Consider the following 22,641-nt stretch of genomic DNA (forward strand, 5'->3'; position numbering starts at 1 on the left):
CAGCTGGGCAACAGAGGCTGCCTGCCTTGTGGGCAGCGATGCCGTCAAGGGTTGGAGCCCCCGCCTGTCTTCAGCGAGAAGGAGGTGGCAGCACTGTTTTTTATGTGCAGCGCCACCTCCCCTCCATGCTGGCAACAGGTCTAAAAGCGGTTACTCCATGCGGGAGTGTTGCAAAGCTGGGCTAGGGTGCACCGGTTAGTCAGGGCCGCCACCCATGTCCAGCGTATTACCCAGTGGCTGACACACCACTGGGAAGATATCTTCAACTGCTAGCAGAACCGGCTCAACCTGCTAGGCATCAAGATCCCAGGGCTTGGTGAGTATTATATTTTTATTGTGTTTGTAGTTGACAATGCTAACTTTTTTTCAGAATAGTATACGGCTTCCACTCAGAGGTAAGTTACGTTTAGTTTACGTTAAGAATATTTATTATCTGATCCAGTTAGAGCTAGGCAGGGGGTTGGCACTACATGATCATACTCCTAGGTAGGCACTCGCTTTGGATGATTATTTAAGAACCCATTGCTACGCAGACTCCTCTGTCCTCATTCCTCCATAGTTAATTAGTGAGATCAGTGAGTTAGCGTTTGCTATGACTTTATGTAGCTCATACAGCCCCAAGCTATTTCACTGTGATGTGAGTATGCATGCATTGCAAAAAAGAGAGACTGAGTTGGTCCATTAATGGGACTTGAGGAATGAGAATAGAATGAAAGATCAATTAATTGCAAATGCAATGCATTAGTTCCAAATGTACTTTTTGTTAAGGAAATTTGGAATAGGGATTTTAGGAGTATAGCCAACTCAACAATAGTTGATCATAATAGTATAGTACCCTAGGTGATCTGATTTAAGTACAATGTTATTGTATTTGTCTGTTATATAATAATTTTGTGGAGATTACCGGTACCACTAATTTATTTTTCTATTTTCTTTCTAACCATACATCAGCACCCAAGGGCAAGAAGGGGGGTACTGCAACGGCAGGTCCAACTGTAGCTGGGGAGGCGCCAACCACCAGCCCCAAAGCTGAAGGCTCTGCTCATCCCAGTAAGTCCTGTTATTTAATATTAATATTATTTCCCTAACTTTTATCTCTCCCCACTTTTTGACTATTTTAAATTTTGCCTTGTTTACTTTTTTATACTGTCTCCCTTTTTTCCAACTCCCCTATCCAAGTTTTGTTTAATTCCTATTATCCCTGCATTATTTTTTTCTGTCTTTCATTGACCATTTTGTATTCCACCCCTTTGTTGCTCTTCAATGATTTTGAGTCATCATCCATCATAGGCTATAGCCCTGCCCCTCTAATAAGCAAAGCTTTTGGTTGGCTTTACTACCTGCTTTTCTAACATTCCAACAAAATGTCCAGAATAATATTTTTGACAGAAGATACTGCAGTTCTAACCAAACTGTACCAATTGCAGTTGCATTTTTTTTTAATTGAAAAAATTAAGAATGGGACCTGGCATTTAAAAACTGTATACTTTTTTATAGCCACACCAACCAGTGGAGCTGGCTCAATTTTGACCACTCCAGGAGCAGATGGAGCAGGGGGAGATGTGGCGGCAGGGAGGGGCACTGGTAAGTCACATTGCTTGCTTGTTGAGAATTACTCTTACTAGCTACAAGGGTGCTGTGATCCGATTCACAAACCCCCCACTTGACAGCTACAGTGGTGGTTGTGTTACTTATGGCCTCTTCTATTTCCAACTCAGCAAAAGCATAGATAATGTATGCTAAAAATGATGGCTTGATGGAAACATGAAAGAACGGAAGGATGCGTGGGAGAGTATTAGTATTGGGTAAATGGATGGATGGGTGAAAGGAAGATTGAAAGAAAAGGTGGATAGTGTGGGTACAGAATGGATGGATAAAGGATTGTGAATTTAGGTGAAAGACTGGATGAGAGAAAGTAAAGCTCAAATCATGGTAGCTATGGGTGTATATGGGGGAAGAATGAAAGGACGACTGAATCATTGCTTCGATGAATAAAGAAGGGAGCACTTCTTCTGTAAAGAGTTCAGTGATGCCCCTCTGTTCTGTAAAGAGATCAGTGATGCCCCTCTATTCTTCTATAGCAGAAGCACTACCTACCTGCCTAATTTATCTGCCTTACTCTGCAGGAGAGTAAGTCAAGTTTCTTTCCTTTCCTTACTGCCCAGCGAATCAATTTGTCGGTAAGAATTTGTGATGGTGGGCGAGACCAGTAAATAAAGTGGGACTAGTAAGCGCCCGATTTGATTTCAAGTTTGGCATATGGGATACTCTGTGACGAATGTTCCAAACACAATCTATATAGCCCATTCCTTTCCCTGTAGTGGAATGCATCCTTCCCCCCCCCATCTACTTATGGTAGACAGGATAAAATATATCTGCATTTTTTACACAACGTGTGACGTATCTTATTTATCCGTCTGCCTCTTTGGAGACAGGGTAGAAACTAAACTAAGTGACAGACATGTGGGGAACAGCAGGACAATTGGAACTGGAATTAAAGATAGATAATTTTCAGCTACAGCTGCCCGGGCTGCAGACAGTACCAACGTACTTGGAGCGTTAGCTAGCAAGCTTTCAATTATTTGGCACAACAACTTGTACTCCATAGTGCATAATGAGAGGTACTTCATTTTATTTTTCCACTAAATGTGTCCATGTAGTTACTAAAAAAGCATCTAAAAGAAAAAAAATGAAATCACAGTTTTTTTAATCTGGTCTTATTCTGCCTAATATTTTTTCTACTGTTTTTTAATCTGGTCTTATTCTGCCTTAATTCTTTTCCACCAGACAGTGCTTCTTATATGAGGCATGAATAGGTAAACAAATAAAATATTGTCCCTGTGACTTTCCTAATCATAAATAATCACATTAAATTCCAACGTCCCTAGGGTACCAACAATGTAGTGCTACTCTGCCAACCACTATATATCATGTGGAAAAGTGTTTGTTCAGAGCATTATTTACAATTTGTTTTCTGTTATTCTTCTTTTTCTAGATATAGCTACTCCTGCCCAATGACCACCACCAACAAGGCAGGAGATAGCGGCCTGTCTGCGGCAGCAGAGGCTGATGAACATTCAGGCTGAATACCAGCGCCTGGTGTACCTGGAGGAGGAAGAGGCCGAAATAGCTGTATTTTGGTGGGAAGGACTTGTTGTGGGTGGAGAGGGAACGGAGGGATTTGGGCTGGACTTTGGACTTTTCGTTGGACGTTGGACTTTTTGGGGATGGGGTTATTTGTTCGAGGAGAGGGGTGGGACTGTTGTGGGTGGAGATGGAGGGTTTTTAATTTGTAAATAATAAGGGGGGTATTTCTTTAAACTTTATTTACTTCTTATATCTTTATTTTGGTGTTTTAGACTTGTAGTTTACATTGCTCTCTTTTAGTGTAGCCTGTTATTTTACATTTGCTAAAAAAAGTAAATGTCATTTTCTTAGACCCTTGCTCTGTTGCCCTCTGCAAATATTATTGACCACTATTGGATGATTGCCCTTGCCTATTTTGCCTACAAAAGCCCAGTACGCACAGACATCTTCTTCAGTAGGAGTTAAATACTAACTGAACAAGTTTACTTCAATCCATAGTTCTTCTATTAAATGAATAGATGAAACAAGGGAGTCTTCTTACTGCAAGCTTTTTCCCAAGGTGGCATCTTTAGAGGGGTGGTAGGTAGGTAGTAGTAGTAGCAGGCTAGCATGCTAACAGGGAAGACAGAACTTTACAGAAGGTGCCACTCTCACATATGCGAACTCCAACTACAGGATTAGTCAAAGAATTATCCATAACTATCAACTCAATTGAAAGAAAACAGAGAGTTAGTGGGTCATCATCATATCATCATAACTTTAGGAAGACTGAAACCGGACTACTACAATAACCGTATTTGACAAATAGGGAAGAAAACCTGATATGATAATAAAATCTAGCAATATCAATTTCGTCTGAGCAATGGTGGGAGCTATAGTATAAAACTAAACTTAGGAAATGAAATCATGGGGTCAGGGGAAGAGGGCTCAGGTAAGAGTGTTTAGACCAGGTTAATTGTTTATGGAACACACATTTAAGGTATGAATGAAGATGTTGATGGGGCCGGTGTGGAATATTGCTCGGTAATAGAAGGTAGAAGGTCATGCAGTGAGTTGGTGTTGCTTTCACCACATCTGCCCCAGCAAGTGTGTGATTCATTCATGGTGTAAAATTAGGTCACAACGCAATAAATCGCACAGCCCGGAGAAAGAGGGTTAGGGGCTCAATAAATCGATGAGAAAAGGGATTTGGGGAAAGGTGTTACAAAGACAAACAGTACACAAAAGAAACCACAACAATATTCATGGGGTGCTGAGCAGCACACCATCATCAATCTGTTGTGGAAGGAAACAAAGGGATAAGTAAGTATGTATGTCACAGATCAGTAAATGCATTGGAAACAGTCCTTATGCCCCAGAGAGACCCCAGGTAGTATATCCTGAAGTGTTATGTAGAAGTGTTATGTCTTCTAGTTTTGAAATATGCAAGATTGAATGTAACCCACCCAGTTCTAAAAGTTATGATTGTGATTGGTAAAAGGAAAATGATACTGTATTGCCAAATTGGGTGATGCATCTCCATTCTTCTTGGAATGTTCATCACTCTGGTGCTTGTCTGAACCTTTCCAGTGAGTAAGCTGGAGTTTTGAGCTTTTCAAGTTTTTTTTGTGCAGGAGAGGAATAGGAGAAGGCCTGTGTATTGAAAAAAAACAGTAGCTGTATTATAGAGTAAAGGAAAAGGACAAAAGACAGCAAGGTAAGCTTAATGAGGAGTCTGGAGTGTACCAAGAAGACTCGTATGCAGAGCAAGAACATAAGAGGAGTTTCACGTTTGAGCTAGCAATGCAGCAAACACATACTCAGCAACATTTCCAAATCAACGCACATCTTTCCGATTCACATAGCTGAGTGAGTACTAGGTCTCGGAGTTTTCCCCATCGTCATGGGTTCTCTGTGAAGTTGAAAACATTGCCCTTTCTAGCTGTTGAGGAAGTCCTAAGTCCTTCCATCTTCCTCCTCCAGATTCAGAGTAACTCCATCCCAGGCCCAAACCGAGCAAGCTAGACCTGTGAAGTGCACTGCTGCTGAAGAACAAATACCGAAACAGAACTGGGGCATTTTTTGTATGTTAATGTGTGTTTGGTACCTAAAGTGGCTGATTTCTTATGAGGAACCAGAAACAAGAAGTAGACCCGTAGGCAAATTTCACTACTTTTGAAAGGCCAATCACTTTCAGGGAAAAATTATCACCCATCAGCCCCCAAACAATTGCAAATCATCGGAAACATGTTTACAAATTTGTTGAACTCCCTCCCTCACTGTCATCCACCACATACATTAATCATCACTCACAAATTCACAAATTCACACTCACAATCAATCCATCAATCAGTCACAATCAATATATCACCACCCAATGGTGCAATAGTTACCTCTTCCAATCCAAGCATGGTGGTTGAGCAAAATACCTCCTCTTTAATGGTATCCACACTTTGGAATTAGGCATTGGCACTGGCAGTCTTTTAATCAGTTATCTTCCAGGGCAGCCCTGCTATGTGATGTATAAATAGGATGGGCAATGGCATGTGAGGGAGTCAGGCAACATCTCCTATGCCCTAAAGGGTCCAACTCCAATCTGGGCTTATATGTGACTATAAAATCAATTGTGCTGCAGAATAAATCAACACTAACATGATATTACACTAGCATATTTTTTTTTAATTATTTTTTTCAAAGAAAGAGAAAAGCTGATTGAGAAATAATTAAAAAGTTCTATGGTGGCACCGGCATACTCAATCCGGGAAGTAGAGTTTGTCCTAAAACTCTGGTTGTTCTCCCAGAAGTTGGTCAACTAACATGCTTGATTCTGACTAATCTTTCTCTTCCTGTGGTGTTTTGGGAACGGTGTAATCAGGTGGTATAAATGCTGGTTCGTTTTGATCATGATCAATCTCTCCACATTTTGAGGCAAGAGACTGGTCCTTCTCACTGTAACAACTGTACCAGCTGCACTAAACACACGCTCAGCAGACACACTGGCTACAGGACAAGTCAGCAACTTTATTGCTACCCTGATGAGCTCTGGCCATTGGTGCATCTTCCCATACCAATACACCAATGGTTTTTGATCCACATACACCTCTTTCAGGTCATCCAGTTATTCCTGGAATATCTTCTGAATGGTCATTGGTACTGCCACCTGCTCGACCGCATTTTCCTTCGCCTCTGCACTGGACTTAAGACCAGCCACTTGAAACCAAGCCAATGCAGAGGTTTGGTCTGATTCTTATGTTGCTGTTGTCGCCGGTTTTCTTGTTGGTGGGGTTGGCAGATGTGAGACAAGACTACCCTCTTTGGAAGCTGAAGATGGCACCCCAGAACTTCGGAGTGGGACTCTAAGTTCCAGCCGTTCTTCTTCCAGTTCTTCTACTTACTCAACAATCTACCTCTTGTATTGTGCAACATCCCCTTCAGAAAAAGGAATGATAGTAGAAAGAATTTTTTTGTAGCGTGGATCAAATAGGCTGGCACAAAGGTACTCTTTGGATGAAATGATGTCATTTTGCAGCTTTGCATTACAAGTCAAACGATAGTTAGGCTATTAACCAAGGCGTGCACTTCTGGGTTTTTGTTCGCACCCCGAATGCAAACCTTTCCAACACCTTTGTTAGATGCTCCTATAGCAGATGCAATAACGGGATAGCTTGGCCCATTGTACTGTCCTCCTTGCTATCTTCCCACGTGAAAACCTCAAAAGAGAGCAGCATCTGTGTGAGGCCTTTGACTAGGCCTCGTTTGCCCGCATCCATGGTTATAGCTTTCTCAATTGCTTCAGCTCCTCTTTGAATTACATAGTCATTGATCTGTTTGTACTGCTCAAACAGACGTTGCAACATATAATGGGTTAAGTTTCAATGTGTTGGCACCTCCTGTATCAGGGCTTTAACTGGTACTCTGTTATCATGTTGAATAATCTACAACTGTTTCTGGGCTTTAAAAGAATGGCTGACATTAGTGCAAATGCATCTGCAGGTGGTCAGTATGTTGCTGACTATGTCTTCTTTTTTTAAGAAAGTCTTGCACAACCACGTTGATGCAGAGCACCCAACAGAGGACCCTGAAATATCCACTATCTGCCATAGCCTTGACTATGGAACTACCATTGTCTGTAGTAACAAATCTAACTTAAAGATCTCTGGGTCGCAGCCATTCAGACACTTTACTATTAAATTCCTCCAAGATGTTTGCAGCCGTGTGTGATTTCTCCATGGCGAACATGGCTACTGTTGCATGCTGCTGAACACTCTTAAAAATGTCTTCAGGGCCAAGAACTGTATATAGCTTTTGCTTTACCCCCAGAAAAGTGATCTAGTGTTCAGTGATCCACATGTAATCAGTCACCTGGCCACTGTTCCACATGTCGGTCATCAGGTGGATAGTGTGGACAACATTTTGCTGCCAAGCAAGACCAACCAATTGCAGCACATTGTGATGCAGCGCTGGAACAGCAACTCTGACAAAATAGATACAGCTTGGAACCTTCCATTTCAGGCAGAGGACTGCCACCAACTAAGAATCCCACTCCTGGCACAAAAGAAAAAGGGAGGAAGTCCAGCACTATCATTTTTGCCAGCTTCCCATTGGGTGGTTGCAGTCATAGGGCGCCTCCTGCCTAAACATGCCCGTAATTGTATCCTGGATTTTCTTCTTTTGTGGGGCCACTGACACAGGTGAATTTTGAGATGTAGGTAGTGGTAGACTAAATGTGTGTTGTGGGGGTGCAATCACCATATGCTGTGGTGTCCCCATCTGATTTTGAGTTTTCCGGTGCCATTGTGAGGTCGCTGAGGCGGGTGATTCTGGCGCACTGCTGGGGACAGGGCTACTTTCATGAGGATGTCACTCTCTTCTTCCTCACCTTCCACTGTAATTTGGCCAGTTGTAGCTGATGTTTCCTAGCTCTCCTTATCTTTACCACTGTGACCACTTTGAGACGTTTCTTTCAAGGTGCTCCTCCCAACAGATTGAGTGATGTTTTTTCATATGGGTTGTCTGGCCTCCAGTTCCATAATGTGAACCAAGCTTACCTCGAAGAACAATCGCATGGCAAATGGAACATATAGCAATGTTCTCTTCCTGTTTGCTAATCGTAAATAAGGCCCAAACTGGAAAGGAGTACTTTCTTTTTGGGTCACTGCCAATGCCTGAAGAAGAACTGGATGTAGGTGGGTGTGTCGATTGCTTCTCTGCAGTCCATACTTCTACTGAAGTATGGGTTGGTACAGGACTCTGCTGGAGCCTTACAAATATGGGAGCTAGTAGTGCTACCTGTTCTACATCCTTCGGAGCAGGTTGGATAGTAATGTCGGACTTCTCTGTTCCAGCTTCGACAATGACTGGCTCATCATCATCATCATCATCATCATCCTCCTCCTCATCATCATCCCCTTCCATGATTCTAAGGCTTTCTGGAACTTTTCTTTTCCCTTGCCTCTCCTGGCATCTCCCCAGCTCTGCCAGGGTCTAGGCCATGTCCCCATCATCGCAGATGTGGTGCTTGGAGAAGATGGTGGAATAGTACCCTTCCTTGTTCTTGCTGGAGATCTGGGAGGGAATGATTTTAAAAGAAGAGGTTCTTGCTTAGCTGGAAGCTTGACCTCCTGTTATGTTCCATCCTCAGGAAGATCCGGCTGCGGGTGCTGTCCACTTTTCTCTGTTTCCTGAAACGACTGGGTACTACTTTGCAAAAGGGACAAATCAATTTCAACATCATTGCTTGTTGGCGTCACTATCATTGCAGTGGCTGCCTCAATGACAGACATAGTCTTGGGCTTGGGATGGGATGGTGCTATTGATGTGGGACTGCTGCTTCCAGGTTTCTCCCCAGAGGCCGGTGTGGCAAGCACATGTCTCCCGAAACAAAGTTGCGGTTGGCACGCCACTGGCAGAAAACTGCTTTTTCGGGTCGAGCCTGCGTTGCATGCGCTCGCGCATGCGTATCGCAGCGAGACTCTTTTGTATTTAGAGCCCTGTCAACTTCACGTCAGTGTTTTTTATTGGTTCGTAGGCTTCCCTAATAAAATCTGCTAGCTTTCATTAGTCGAAGGCACCCATATGTCATGCCTTTTCCAGTGGTTAGCCCTCCTCGAGCGCAGCGACCAAGTACAGAAAACATGCGAGGCTCGCTGTTTTCCATCAGGCTCGTGGACTTTTTTTTCTCTAATTTACGAGCGCGATCTCGCTTGGCAGAAGTCGAGTGCTTTACATACTTGATTTCACTTTTTCGGGTTATGTACATAAATGCACTTTTGCCCGATAGGTGAAAAGTCGGGTTAAGAGTTTACAACGCGATCAGCTCTAACATGAGCAAACGCGAGACCCGTTGCATTGTAAATGCTTGTTATCACTGGCCACTTTCTTGGGAGCAATTTTCTTTGGGGCCATCTTAAGCTCTAGGTTGGCAGTAGCACTAAAATGCGCAAGCGAAAGAGTTTGGTGCCGGTAGACCGAAGTAACTGTAAGGCCTTCTCTTTGGCAGTACTGTGGGTGATGTGGGGCTTCTTCTCTTGTGCACCTAAAAACAACCAAGCAAGAAAAACATGTAGTTAGTGAAACATGGCACTTTTGCAGGTTGAAAATAGCACAGAGAAATGCAGTCTTAGTGTGGTTGGCTAATTGTCATATACCTATTTAATCAAACATTGTAAAGGCAAACCACACAACCACACCATAAAAAAATGCATTTCAAATCAGACAGTACAACAGGCAGATCTAGCTCTTTGCTTTATTGCCATCTGTTTTAAAGGAGACACATGGGGGAGTCAGAGAGCGGTGCATGGTTAAATGGAATAATCCTTTAAATAACCTACGGAGGCAAGGTGGTCCAGGGGAAATGGAATAATCATTAACAAAATGAATTATGCTGTTGATTTGTCTGCCATGCTCCGCAGCTAGGTGTCCTGGAAGAAATGGAATTACACCTAAGAAGCTAAATGCTGGAGTGCAGCTGTGTGTTTTTGGTGAATGGATGGATGTATAGAGGAATAGAATGGATCAGATGGATGTGGATGCATGGAGCAAGGCAAAAAGCAAAAATTTTAAAATCAATAAAGCATTAAAACATTTTTAAAATAAAATATTAAAATTAAAATAAAGAAGAAATAAAAAAAACTTACAATAAAAAAACTAACATATAAAATTAAAATAAAAAATAAATAAAAATGGTACAAAAATTAAAATTAAGAATAAAAATGTAAACATTTAAATAGAAAAAATAAAAATACTTAAAAAACAAATGATTAATAATTACGATGTTTGTACGTACGCCTATGTCAAAGACACACTAGCTGCACGCACAAAATGGCTGCCAGGCAGCCACATGGTCAAACAACAAGGAGCAAGACGGAGACATGGAGAACAAAGAACACATGCAAGCCTATGGCAAGAGACACTGGCTGGATGGACAAAATGGCTGCCAGCCAGCCACATGGTCAAACAACGAGGAGCAACAGGGTATGGCAAACAAAGAACATATGCAAGCCTATGGCAAGAGATATTGGCCGGATGGACAAAATGGCTGCTAGCCAGCCACATGCTAAAACAATAACAACAAGGAGCAACGAGGAATGGCAAAATAAGAACACATGCAAACCTATGGCAAAGGGAGTGACTCTGGCTGCATGCACAAAATGGCTGCCGGCAACATGATCAAACAACAACAAGGAGCAAGGAGGCATTGCAAACAAAGAACTGATGCAAACCTATGGCAAGGACACTGGCTGGATGGACAAAAGGCTGCCAGCCAGCCACATGGTCTAACAAGGAACAAGGAGGCATGACAAAATAAGAACACGTGCAAACCTATGGCAAAGGAGTTACTCTGGCTGCATGCACAAAATGGCTGCCAGCAACATGAGCAAACAACAGCAAGGAGGCATGGTAAACAAAGAACTGATGCAAACCTATGGCAAGGAACACTGGCTGGATGGACAAAATTTCTGCTAGCCAGCCACATGGTCAAACAACAACAATAGGGTGCAAGCAGGCATGGCAAACAAAGAACACATGCAAGGCTATGACAAAGGACACTGGCTGGGTAGACAAAATGGCTGCCAGCCAGCCACATGGTCAAACAACAACAACAAGGAGCTAGGGGGCACGGCAAACAAAGAACACATGCAAGCCTGTGGCAAAGGGTGGGACACTGGCTGCATGCACAAAATGGCTGCCAGCCACATGATCAAACAACAACAAGGGACAATGAGGCATGGCACACAAAGAACACATGGCAAAGGGACATAGGCTGCATGCACAAAATGGCTGCCAGCCACATGGTCAAACAACATCGTCCTATGCCATCAAATAATATTAACCCATAATATATATACACTTTTTGCAACAAAAGAAATACAATGCAAGCAATAGCCAACATTTTAAATGCAATTCAATGGCATCCCTGCCCTAAAGGAAGTTTAAAAAAAACATACCACTGAAACATTCATTTCATGCACTGATGACTACTGGTATTGGGCCGACTGGCTTAATGGCCCTTTGGGAATCTAGGCCACACATAAAAATAATATTGCAGATGTTACAAACATGTAGAAAAGGTACTGAGCTGTGGAACAATTTTCCTTTACAAAAGGTGAAAAATCAATGAAATGCAAAATAAATAATAATTAGGCCCATACTTAAACTGCAGCCCACCCAACACTATAACATTTTAAAATCAAATATCAAATTAAAGTAAAAAGAAATATTGGTGCACACCCAAGCAAACAAACACACCACCCTTATACAATAGTTTTTAAATGTACTTGTGTGATTCAACAGGACAACAAAGTCCTCAGCCAAAGGTATATCCAGGAGACAAAGAGAGTGATCCTTCCACCTTGAAATCCAAGTGAAAAGTGACCAGGAGATGGACAAAGCACTAGGAGGACCCTGGTGGACTGGAACAGGAAGTTGGAGTCTCTGACACACTTCCTTCATGTTTGAAGAAAAAAAAAGTTTCTCAATCTGAAAAACAAATTGTACGGTTCATTGGAGAAGAAAATCTAGTCAAAATCTCTTTGTGACTAGAATTAGTGGCTCTGGAGTAGAAAATCTACTTCAGAAGTGACTTTGCACTTGCAAACGGCCCTGTTTTGGCCACCGGTGCATCTGGAAGCAACGTGAGAGAACGCAAAGTATTGTGCGTGCGTGGTCCCTAGCAGCCCAGGAGTATCGTCACACTTGCAAGAGGGCTACAAAACCCAATCTTGTAAGCGCGAACAAACTCCGCTCTGTGCTGGAGTGCAGAATTCAGAACTCCGCACTACTCCGTGTAGAGAGAAGTGCCCGATTCCGCAAACTCTGCCGGGAGAGCAGGAGTTCCACGCCCAGGCCTAATCAAGATCTCCAAAGCGTCCACCTTTCTGTCCATTTGTGTCAAAAATGTTTTCACTTCCAGAACTCTCTATTTGAGGCCCTCTAGAATACATTCTACATTCTTCACAATAAGTTAGTTTTTTCTGCTACGTCTGATCACAAGTCCAAGATAGAATCCATCAGAGCCCGCTGCCCCCTTTGTCAATGTCTAGCCCTTTTGAGGCCGACATATGGCTCAGCTGACTCCTTCTAATTTCTTGTTTTATGAGATGAGAGGAAGACCCACTTCACATTCCATCTGGCTTCCTTTTCAAGAGGGGGCTCTGTTTACATGCAAATATCTGAATGCTTTTGGGGGGGCGGAGCCAGCCGCAATGATGTAGGTCGCTTGGAGCCAGGGCTCCTCGTTAACCCATGGACTCCTGGCTGTCCCAGACACCCACACCTGACATCCCCAGTTGGCCTGCATACCTCAGAGGCTTGAGAGTCTTAGGTGCACAGTTGGGAGCGACTTGGAGCCCAGATGACGTAGTGGGCCTAGATAAGAGGGTACTCCCAAGATGGCAGCCCTAGTCACGACTGGACTGTGTGGCCTGAAAAGATAAACACTGCAGCCCCATCGGGGATTGCCACCCTCTTGCTTCAGCCGTGAAGAGGCAATCGCGTGGCCCACTGCCTACTATACCCCCAGGCGTGCCCCTCCCCTTTCTGCCCTGCAAGTCAGAGCTCTAACAGCCGGTACTGCAGAGGTGGGTACTGCTTTTCTTGGCTACTGCTCCGTCCCGCACCACGGAGGGTCCCTGCTGCACCCCATTGGGGTCCTGACTGAGGATTTGCACGCCTTGGTAGATGATTGGGGCCTCTGGTTTGCTCACTTTGTGCCCTCCCCACTGATGTGAGGCGCCTCTGGGCCAACGGAGGCTCATGACTGGGGTCAGCTTGCTCTGCATTGGAGCCCCTTTGGGACTTAAAGGACCAAGGCCTTTTTTTCAGCTGCTAATAAACTACCAACATTTGTCTGGGCCACCTTGGTCAAAGGCACATAACCCAAAAGGCTGCTGCAGGCGAAAACTAGAGGTCAGACCAAGTATGACCAAGTATAGACTGTGTGTGGCTCATTGTCATGTTCAGTAGGACAATGGGCCAAACTGAGCAGGCTCAGCATGCAGTGGGTCTCCCTCCATCCTGAGTCGCTGAGAGTGACAATGAGGCCTCGGGGAGTGGCAATGCTGTTTTTGATTATCACAGCTAGCACTAATGTTACTTGGGGTGAAAGGGGGTTCTGCATGCATGGAGCCAGATTACAAACGGTGGCCATTTAATGTAAGATGCTCTCCTTTTGTCTCCAGCAGCAGACAGATAAGCCACGGGTGTCTGCTGCCACCTTACTATCTTTAAAACTGCGCAGGGAGTCCCTTTTTCCATTCAGAGAAAATAAGGCTAACAACGAAATTAAGTGAAACGAAACGGTTTTCAAAACTTTGACAACATTGCTGTGAAAAACATTAATCCTGGGACAAAATGACAAAGGGAAGGGACAATGAACATACTGGAGGACTAACAAAATCGAATGAACGAGGGACACAGTGTGGAGACAAACGGAAAAGTGAGAAGTGAATTGTGGAGAAGAATGACAAAAAGAGGGGAAGAGGAAAGGAATTTAAGAGAGAGGAGAATTACCCTGATACTAACTGAGCAATATTTTATGAAATATCATTATCCATAAGTGTGGACCACTTTTTTATTTTGTGCCTGGGCCTAATTCTAATCTCAATCCGACTCCGCAAAGGACCCCAGTATAACTGGGTGGACGCATGGTGTGGCCCAGAGACGGGTAAGAGCGAGTCCCCTTACTACCTCTTCCTTTGCTGGACACCCTTGCTGGTTAGCAGGTACACTGCAGCCACCTCTGTGAGAGGCTTAATCACTGAAGTGCCTTGAGTGCCTATAGTGGAGTGGCAAGGCTCTTGCAAGGCAAACCCTAGCTAACCTGTTCATTTACTGTTTCTTTCTCACCCTCCCCGACTTTCCTTGGTGGATAATTAGACACACACAGCAACATAAGGATGATGCCCCCCCAGTGCATCCCATGATCAAGTAGGGCTCTAGCGGAATGGACACCCTACCATGGACTCTAAGGTGGACAAACTCCTGGCAACGATTGACGCCAAAGGAGAGCGCCTGGAGTGCAAAATAGACTCCATTGCAGTAAAACTGTGCCTGCTCCGGGAGGACTCCATAAATGTGGCCTGGGGAGTATTATCCTTGGTGTCAGCGGTCCAGACCCTGGAACCTGAAAGCCAAGCCACAGCATGTCACATAACTGATTTGGAGGTGCAAACACGGCAGTTAGACGCCCGACTAGATGACAAAGAGGGGAGGGCTTGCCAAAATATCAGGGTTGTCGGACAGTCCAAGGGAGTAGGGGGGGTGACACTATTCCTGATTACATGGAGGAATGACTGCAGGAGGTAGTAGCTCCCGAGCGTCTTTCTAAATTCTATGCCTTGGACCAAGGGCACAGGGTCCCGATCTCCCCTCCTTCTCATGGGACCCCACCCGGTCCGGTGGATGCCCGCCTTCTTCATGTTCAGGCTAGAGATTTCCTCCTTCAGCAGGCCTGGCTGCAAGGCCCCTCGCAGTGGAGAACGTGAGAGTATTGTTCTACCCTGACTTCACCCTCCAGGTACAGTAGCAGCGTTCCTCATTGTAGTCTGTGCACTTCCCAGCCTGCCTGAGAATATAAACAGAGGACAAGACCCACTCCTTTGTTGACCCTTCTGCAGCGTGGAAATGGCTTGAGAGCTATGATGCAGAATCACCATGCCCGGATCAGTCAGTTCCTCGCCTGTCGGCTTGCCGAAGACATGGGTAGTCCAGACACCTGGAACCAAACCTGCCAACTAAGCAACAAGCAGTGGAGGAACAAACAAGAGCGGGTGCGGTGGTGGCTTCTATGTGCTCAGGTGGGGACTCCCTGCACCTCGATGCTCGGCCCCGGAGGAGTTCTACCTTGAACTTGGGAGACTGTGATACCTGGGCTGGGCGATATCCTGCACGGGGTCACTCGTGGCTCATTGGATGACATTGGTTGATTCCCTGGTGGGCAACTGCTCTTGTCTACTTTGTACAGCGCAGTGGGTATGGAGGTTTAATTCCGGTAGTCTTTGGACTATAAGCAGACTCTGTATTTTACACTGGTTCTGGGGTCCTGGGCTCAGTTGGGGGTCTACTCCTTATGCTGTCTGTTTTACTGTTCTACATCCTATAATTCTACTGGTTTGGCTGGTCTCTGGTCCCACGGTATTTCTCTATTTCTCCAAAATGGACTGGGTTGGCCACAGATGTTTGGCTCTGTTGGGGGTTGTTTTTTTGGAGGGAAGGGGGGAGGGTTTGTTGATGTTGTTATGCGTGTTGTGTTCTTGCCAGGTGTGGTTGGTGTGTGGCATGATACCTGGAGTTGCAGGAGGGTGACCGCTGTGGGTTTATTGTGTCCCTCAACTGCATGTTTGTTTCTGGAATGGCTGGTCACCTCTGACTCATAGCCTGGAATGTATGAGGTTAGCATAGCCCTCTAAGCACTATAATGTGCTAGGATATTTGAGGTGAAGAGGGGCGCGAGCCACTTTCTTGCAAGAAACCCACTTGACGGCCACTGAGGGCAGAGCATTACACAAGAGGTGGAGGGGCCAACTATACTACGTAGCTTACTCCACATGTGCAAGGGGGGCTCTAATCTGGATTAAGCCGGGGGTGCCATTCCTACTACATAAATCCATTGTTGATTCAGGGTTAGGTTTGTACTAGTGGCAGGGCAACTGAAAGGTAAGGATATGGCTCTACTCAATGTATGTGCCTCCAGCACTGATCAGGGCCCCTTCTTGGGCAGCCTGATGACCCTGCTCCCCTCTACCCAAATAGTGGGTGGCAATTTTATCTGTGTGGCTGACACCAGCATGGATAAATTGCATCCTCCTCAATGCATGGCACCTGCAATCACTATCTGATACGTTCTGCAGTTGGGTGTGGCATTGAGGACTAAAGGATTGTTGGAGGGTGAGAAACCCTGTGGCCAGGGTCTATTCCTTCCACTCAAGTGTGCATGACTTGGAGGTGCTAGTGGACAAGGTGCTTGTCTGCCCTGAGGCATGAGAGAGGGTGATACATACTGAGTGTCTAATGCGGACATACTCTGATTATTGTCTTCTGTTGTGTACCTTTTGGTGGGGAAGCATCCTCAATGTCCCCACCTATGCTACATTGAAGATGATTCCCAAGCTATGTCTTCTGTTGTGTGCCTTTTTGTGGTCCATCCATGGGACATGTATCCCTTCTTGGAGACTGGATCTGACATTATTAGAGGACCAGTTGCTTAGGTCCTCACTAGTAGAGAAAATCACAGATTATTGGGATGATAACTAGGGCTCTGCATCATCAATAGTGAGTGAATGTGAGGTGTTTAATGTGGTCATACTCGATCACTGCAGCGCTAATAAGACGTGGGTGCGCGTTCAACTGCTCATCGACATATGGCAAGAGGAGGCGGTTTTGGAGGGACTCTGCCGGGGATGAACACCAAGCCTGGCAGTAGAGAGTGGCTGCCTGCTGAACGCGAAAAATTGTTCTCCTCTGTGGAGCGATTGCACCAGTATGACTATAGGGCATACATGGTGAGCACCCATGCTGAGGGGGATAAATCGGGGAGCATGTTGGCCTGGCTTCTCAGAGAGGAGACCAGAGGCCATATTATCCTTTAAATTCAAAATTATAGCAACCAGCTTGTGTTTGAGGAGTAGGGCATTAGCATGGAATTCCTGTGCTTCTATGCACACGGTATGCCACAGGCTCAGAGACTGATGACTCAGAAATGTTCTGCTACATTGAGGATGCTCAACCTGGTGGTGGCTGGACAACTGTGCGCCAAAATTAAAGTGCAGGAGGGCTGGAGAGCCATCAAAGAGATGGCCAGGGGTAAAGTCCCCGGAACTAACGGCCCACCAATAGAATTCTACACCATTTTCCTGGCTGCAATCGTCTCAAGACTAGTGACAGGTTTCAACAAGGGGACTGGATTTCAAATTATATTACTTAGCTGCCCAGCTTCAGCAGGCCGCTCGCTAGAGGTTGGACCATAAGGGTGCGACAAGCACTCGTGAGTGCAGGATGCCCACTGGAGCGCTCCAGACTCGTATACTGAGGCCCCCCACTCCTGCCTGAATGACTTGTGGGGAGAAAATCTTAATCCGCACGGCGCAGTATGCATGGGCTACGGCACTACAGAGGACTCACTCCAGAACCCTGTACACTTGCCTTCTCCCCTTGCTGATGACTCAGTATTTGAAATTCCCCGTAGGCTGGAACAGATTAGAGGTATGACCCAATGCAAGTGTTAATATTATGGATATCTCTTTACTGGAAGTGAACTGGGCTCTTTCTCAGACCTCAGAGGGACTTATGACATACTGGCAGGGCATTTTCTATTACACAGAGCTCCTACAAGTTGGATTCGCAACTGGTGGAGGAAGATGGGTTACTCAGAATCCCCAGAACATGATTGCCTTCATTATTTTTTTCTCATCTCTGGAATGACCAAGGCGATTACCCTACTGTATTGAGGGCTGCTAAAGGGGAGCACAGTTAGACCTCTCATCCCTGTGGCACCAATGGGAAGTGAACCTAGGCCCAGCACTCTCAGACTCTGCCTGGAAGTCGACACTGACATCTACCCCCAAGGTATCTAAGAATGCCAGGTTCAAGCTTATTGATTTATATTATTGTACCGGGCGTATCTTATGCCTTGGCGACTGCAAACTATAGCCCTCAGGGCGTCTGCGGACTGCCCTGGCTATCAGCCACTGGAAGCTGGGGTTTTCCTTATGGTGTAGTCCTGCCTGATCCTGACTTCATATTGGGCTTCCGTCATACAGGTGATGCAAAGGGCCACTGATAGCCCATTTGATTGCACTCTGCAGCTCTGTTTACTAGGCCTACATACTCGTAGCATGGCTCGGAAAGCAAAGGATTGATTTGCAGGTTTAGCTTTAATAACTTGCCAGGAGGCAACTAACGATCAGTTGGAAATCCGCCTCTGGCCCCGACTTGGGTGGCTTGGGTAACTAACTGACCAAGTGGGCAGACTGCGAGAGGGAAGCACTGCGTAGGGAGGAAGCCAGGGGAATGCAGAGAGTCCCTTTATTGCCCTCCTCGGACACACTACTGGTGGCTTGTCTCCAACTGGATAGTCAAGGGAGAATTAAGGACATGGAGGAGTTATCACCTGTGTCTCCTCAGTCACCCGCAACATCCATATAATCCACTACTACTCCTGCTGAGGCTAGGGCACCTATTGTACCTGTGGAATACCGCTGGGTGGTATAGAACTGGTTTGCCTGTAAAATGCATAAATTGTGCTGCTGACGAAGGCGACTGGGAGGCGAGATGGAGGCAGGCGAGATGGAGGCAGTGGCATGATTGAATCCTGGGCTGGTGTTGAAGGGCCCTGTTCCTGGAACACAGTGGGCATCCCTGGTTTAGCACTGACTATACCCATAATGATGGGGCTCATACACTGCTTACTGTTGTTCTACTAGCGGCCACCTTCCTGGTTTGTTCAGTTTAATTCTGTTTTCATACATGAATGCTTTACCTGTACGATCTATTCAAAGTCCTACAACCAGTAAAAAAAAAAACTAAACTCAAAACTTCACACTCGTATAGCACACAACTCACCCATTAGGGTCTCAATGCACTGTACACATACTGCTGTGGAACCCCTCCTGGATTTTCCCTGTGAGGCACCCACTCCTGGACATCCAAGCCCTGTGAGGGCTGTTGTGGAAATTAAGCAAGCTATTGCCGAGAGTGGAACCCATTAATTAGATTAGGCACCAAGGCAAGAATTATCTGGTCCAATTGAGCCCAAGACCAGCCGAGGTGGGAATTGAACCCTGGTCCCAGACCAAATCTCTGCATCAGGGTCTGCCCCTCTAACCATTGTGCCACACTTCTCCACAAAACCAGTGAATAAACCAGATCCAATGTTCTTGAAGAAATGTACTATGCCGGTTGTGTTGGACAAATTAAAGAAGGTGTGCACAAAATTTGCAAAGTAAGTAGGGGACTGGGTTTGAAGGTTTTTACTTCTCGAACATTGAATGAGATGTTTGTAAGTCAAAAGTTTATGCTGCTGAGGTTATGAAAACCTCGTTCTGCATTAATATGGCAACAAGGTTATGAAACATATGAAGATGCATATGAAGATGCATGTTATCTATGTCAATTCTGTGCTAGAGCACATTTTGGGAGGAAGGTACAAGGTTACCCCACATCATTTTATGATTTCTGATACATTTAACAAAGCCAGTTGGCCTTATGTCACTCCGCAACATGTACCATTTGTGTTTATTAAATTGGACCCATTATTCATGAGTGTATAGTGGGTTGGGACTAATGATACAGGTGCAGCCATAAATCTATAACTGAATCCTGGCTTCAAGGGATTACAGGCTCTGTGCAGAATGTTGGAGTCACACAGAAGTGAATGACCTAAGGGACTTGAACAGCCAGCTGTGCTTATGAATATGGGATTGCCTTGTATATAACTAGAAAATTCAAATGGTAACTCCTGCACATCCAGGAGGAATGCTTTATGCATTTTTCATACCAACCCAAGGGCTTATGTTCCTTGCATAAAAATGAAATAAAAATGAAAGGTAGTCATTGTCAGTTAAATTATTCCATGTATGAGCCACGTTATATGTGATGCCTCTGAACAGAAAACAGGGCTGTGGGAAAGTGCCTCTTTTGACATGGTCACCCCCTGCCCCCACACTTTTTGCCTGGTTTCTAGTGCAGTTTCGACTGAAAGTGCCCTGGGACCCTGCTAAACAGGTCCACAGTGCCAGATCTCTTTCATTAATACTGCACAGTAATTTTTCCCAATTTTCAAACCTTCAATTGCCACTGTAAGTCCCCAGTCAATGGTATCCGTGGTACCAAGGTCATGGGGTAATAAAGGAAGGCCCCTAAGGGCTGCAGCACAGATTGTGCCACCCTTAGGAACCCTCCCACTAAGTGCACACAGTGCTGCCTTCGCAGGCTGCATGTCTTGGTGCGGACCGAAAATGAAAACTCGACATAGCACACAGCCTGTGTGCATTGTCCCCTACGTAAATCACCCTTCTAGCAGACCTTTTAGCCCTAAAGGCAGGGTGCAGTATATTACAAGTAACAGCATACCTGCATGAGCAGATGTGCCTGATTCTGAGACATGGTAAGTAAACAGTGAAGCCATTTTAAGTACATGTGCTGGACACTGGTCATAATGAGTTCCCCAGCTACATAATAGCTTCACTGACAATAGGGATGGTTGGTATCAAACATCTCTTATTAATAAAGCCTCACTGAATCCGGTGATGCACTCAGAGGGCACCTTAGGGGTCCCCCCCAGAAAACCTAGCAACTCCTAGTGTGGGTACTGACTGGTCAAAACCAGTACAGCCACCTTACGACAGAGTTCTGGTCCCCTGAGGTGAGAGCCAATGCTCTTGAGGACTCAGAACAAAGGCCTGCTCTGCGCAGAGGTGTCACCTCCTCTCCCAGGCAGGATGGATATTCGGGGGGGGAGCTTCAAAGGCCCTGCTGCCTTGGAAATGCAACCCAGTGCTTTCCAAATGGTGGAGGAGGCTGAACCCCAGTTCCTCAGCCCCACGTTTAGTGGCAGGAATGGCTGGAAAATTAGGTAAATTAGGAGGACTGCCCACTTCATGCCAGTCCCACCCCTAGGATGGTCGAGCTGAAGTGGACACTACTTTTTAAATTCCTCCATCTTACATGGAAGGTATTAGGCCTATAGGGTTAGGGCTATGCTATGCCCACTCCCCAAAGGAAGTGGCCATAGGAAGGGCGTAGTCACCCTAAAGGTGAGCAGCCCATTGGCTACAATCTGGCACTCCCTGTAACACCCCTAAACCCTAGGATCAGATTCCTGTCGACCTAAGAAGAGCTGGACACCACAAAGCCACACCAGCAGAGAAGACTCAAGACATCCACCAACTTGGCACCAGCCTGTTTAGAGACTTCCAAGAACCTGCGCCCAGAAGATTACTGTCTTGCAGCCGAGTGACCTCCCAAGCCTTGGGAGGACTGCCTGTCTTCAATAAGAAACAAGAACTCCTGTGGACAGCAGACCTGTCTAAAAGAAACATCTCCAAAGAAGAAAGAAGTCTAACTGAGGAACTGTGAAACCGTCGCCTGGGACCACCTCTACACCCATCGTCCACCGCTGGAGTCCAAGTGGCCCACCAGTCCCAGCACTTCTGACCCAGAGTTTATCCCTGCCGGACTCAACAGCAATGCCTTCAGCCTAATTCCGAGGACTCCCCCGACCACAATCTGCCTAGTGAGCTGTTTCTAATGCCTAAAGACACCGCTGCACCCACAGCCCCTAGGCTTTGGGGAGCTAGACCGTTGGTGTCCTTACAATCCCTGACATCTTAACTTACCTGGCAGCTGTGGGTTGACCTCTCCTGATCTCCTGGCTAGAGCCTGGAACCTGTTTCTGAAAGTGATCTCCTGCAGTGACTAACATTAGGAACCCAATGTTGTGTTAGCACTCTGCACCAGGCTGCCCCTTTGCCGCTGAGGGTGTCAGTTTGGTGCTGCCTTGTGGACCCCCCTTGTCCATGCTTCATCCCCAGGAGATCCACCCCTGACCCCGCTCTACTCACCTGTAAGCAGCGCTGCTGCGGATACCCACTGTCTCCGTTGGATAGCATTGGGTGCCCGACACTGTGCTGGCACACTGCACCTGGCCACCCCAGTGCCGCTGAGGAGGGTCTATGTTTGGTGCTGCAATGTGCCCCCCAGTGCTTGCCTCAACCCCTCGGAGACAACCACTGACACTGCCTGTACTTCCCTGGAGTAACGATTCTTCAGCCCCCCCCAGTGTTCATTGACTAATATTGGGCACCGACTGCGACCTTGGCTCCCATCCACCCCGTGCCGCTGTAGATGCACTCATAGTACCAATCTGAACCTTGCCTGATGCTATCCCAAAACCCTGAAAACTGGGGTTGTAAGTTGTGTACTTACCTGAGAAACTGCATTCTTGTTTTTCTTCCGTGGGTTGAAACAGTAAAGTATTTTTAATTTAAAAACTGCTTATCTTATAAAGAAGTTCTTTGGCTCAAAGCATTTATAAAAGCAACTGTTATTTTTCTAAATTGGTCTCAGATTTATTCTTTG

The 22,641-nt window shown here is 45.7% G+C and overlaps 1 long non-coding RNA gene across 1 annotated transcript; it reads left to right on the forward strand.

Annotated features, from left to right (window-relative positions):
• The first annotated feature begins 948 nt into the window (after positions 1-948).
• On the forward strand, positions 949-3,203 carry LOC138283301 (uncharacterized). The gene is made up of 3 exons (XR_011201175.1): positions 949-1,050; positions 1,498-1,584; positions 2,996-3,203. It is a non-coding gene; the product is annotated as an uncharacterized lncRNA (long non-coding RNA).
• The last annotated feature ends 19,438 nt before the right edge of the window (positions 3,204-22,641 follow it).

Source organism: Pleurodeles waltl, chromosome 3_1, assembly GCF_031143425.1.
Source record: "Pleurodeles waltl isolate 20211129_DDA chromosome 3_1, aPleWal1.hap1.20221129, whole genome shotgun sequence".
NCBI classification, from domain to species: Eukaryota; Metazoa; Chordata; class Amphibia; order Caudata; family Salamandridae; genus Pleurodeles; species Pleurodeles waltl.